This window comes from Myotis davidii, unplaced genomic scaffold (assembly GCF_000327345.1).
Source record: "Myotis davidii unplaced genomic scaffold, ASM32734v1 scaffold81, whole genome shotgun sequence".
NCBI lineage: Eukaryota > Metazoa > Chordata > Mammalia > Chiroptera > Vespertilionidae > Myotis > Myotis davidii.
Window position 1 is genome coordinate 847,237 of NW_006291554.1, and position 2,731 is coordinate 849,967.

The following is a 2,731-nucleotide window of genomic DNA, read 5'->3' on the forward strand; positions in this document are numbered from 1 at the left end:
TATCTTGGCAACATCCTATGGTACTCATTTTAAAAATATTCATTAATATACTGCTCATTATGTGTCAGGCACTGTTCTAATAATATGGAAAGACTCATTTAATCCCATCGTCAATCTCAACTGCTAACCTGCATATTAATCACGTGGAAGTCTTACAACAGAGAAACCACAGAGTCTTTGAGGAATTCTTTAGTCCATTCCAATGAGGCAGTACTTTGGTCCTATTGTGATAAACCGAGGATTCAGAAATGCACAAGTATCAATGTACAAAATGACTAAATATGTACAAGGAAATCATTGCATGAAATGTCACAACTCAAACAGAAGTGTATGCGAATGTCCAGGACTTGCTGTTTTAAGTATATTTTAAATTTTTAATAAATTATGAAAATTGACATTCACGTGCTGCTTTTGGAGGGCCCTAAGATAAAAACAGCAATTCTTTCATGAATCTTCTTGCTTTTCACATCTTGAGCTAATTTGTAGCATCTCCCTGGTTTCCCTCCAATAAACAACTTCTTCCTTAAATTGGTGGCATTATGTTATTTTTGAGATCTGAATCGCAGAGACTGTACCGCAAGCATGCATGCTCCATCTTGTTTTGCAGAGTGCTGTATATCTAATTAAAGCTTCCCACCAGTCCATAAAAAGACCTAACATTTTAAAAAAGCAGTTTGCGTTGGAGACGGCTCCAGGGCAGACTGGAGAAGGGGTTTCTTCATTACCAATAAACATATTTGCTTACATTCTAAATTAAGTAATACTACATTACTTTGTACTGGAGCATTTTTAAATATTGCCGAAGCATAATCAGATCATGTCGCCACCTTTATGGTGTGGAACCAAAATGGGTCATGTTCTTGCCCAGCAGCACTCCGGCTTCTCAAGAAACACTGGGGATGAATAAATGATTTACCGCATGCCCAGTACTGCACCCCTCTCTCCGGAAGAGAGCTGGAACTGTCTTTATTTACATCAACTTCTTATTCTGTTCCTTTTCATTTATTGTTCTGCTATTCTTACGCCCTTGTTTCCCTCACAGAATGTATTCAAAACCGGAGTTACATAGCCACAATATAAATAAATACTGTCTTCCGAGGGCTTTGCTATTACAGCCATTGTTTTGTGGTTACTGTTATAGCTCAGGGGCTACAGACCTGGCGGTGGAGGTGGAGGCCTCCAACCACGGGCATTCCCTTGGGAGACCATGAGAGCGGCATTTCCCCCCTGGATGGCGATACCTCCCTGAACGGAAAAATACATGGCCTTCCAGGTGTCCAGCAACAAAGGAACGAATCCCCACAAACCAAGTTAAGGGCTCTGGCCTAAAGTGCTGCTAGAGCGAGAACGGCAACGTCAAAGTGAGATGATTTTTTATGGTCTAAGTCGGAGTGACCCCGATCCCAGAGTTGGAGCCTTGATTCAGCCCTGGAGGGACAGAGGCCCCACCTGAGGCCCACACCCTGGGGTGTCCCCCAGCCAATGACCCATCACCCCATGTTAGGGCACTGGGGTAACTGGCAGTCCCCCTTTAACAGAAAACCTTGTTATTACCCTGAAGGGTCGCACCCCCTGACCCTTCATTCTTGCTTCCCAGTCCTCTTCAGGCGTGCAAAGTTGGTGCTGAGGAGAGAGTCTAGCGCAGTGGTTCTCAACCTTCCTAACGCCGCGACCCTTTCACACAGCTCCTCATGTTGTGGTGACCCCCAACCATAACATTATTTTCGTTGCTACTTCATAACTGTAATGTTGCTACTGTTATGGATCGTCATGTAAATATCTGATATGCAGGATGTATTTTCATTGTTACAAATTGAACATAATTAAAGCATAGTGATTAATCACAAAAACTATGTAATTATATATGTGTTTTCCGATGGTCTTAGGCGACCCCTGTGAAAGGGTCGTTGGACCCCCAAAGAGGTCGCGGCCCACAGGTTGAGAACCACTGGTCTAGAGGAAAAGGCTTCTGACATTGGCCAACAGAAACATTTGCGGAAGACATCTAGATTTTTCTTCTCCGTTCAATTTAAGCAAACTTGGAAAATGCAAGCAGCTTTTTTTGGTTTGTTTTGGCTTGTGTCCTTTGCTAGGGGTCCTTTCTGAGGGGAGGGTTTGGAAAGAAGGGAGACGCAGGCAGGGAAAAGCAGGTCGGTGAACCCTGGCATCAGGTAAGTCCCTTCTTCCAGGAATGCGGGATTGCAGGACGCCCCGAGCACCACGCTGCCATGTCCAAGGTGGGAGGCAGGAGCCCAGGCCCGAGCCGAACCGTCCAGGGCCACGGTGAAGGCCGGCGTGTGACTTCCTATGTGTTAATACTTTCCACGCCCTTCTGCCTTTCCGCGCCGTTTCAGGAGGAGGCAGCCTGGCCGAGCCGGGCCTCCCGCTGGCCTTTGAAGCCAGAGCTGCATTCAGATGCTGAGCTTTTCTCCTTTTGTTTAAATAGCAACAACATTAAAATTCCTTCCATTTGGGTTCCCAGGGAGAACGAACTCTAGAGGACAAAAACTGTGTACCTATAGATGAGTGTATATTTAATCTTTTTCTCTCCTTGATTAAACCTGGAGGAAGCTGGGGTGATAAAGTGCGAGCCACCTTCAGCCCCGGGACACAGACTAGTCCCCTCCCTCCGATGTCCCCCGACAGCTCGCACTGCTTTTCTCGGCCATTATCCCGAGTCCCTGGTGCTTCCTCCTTCCCGGTCCCCGATCCTCCGCGGGCTCCTCGCCGG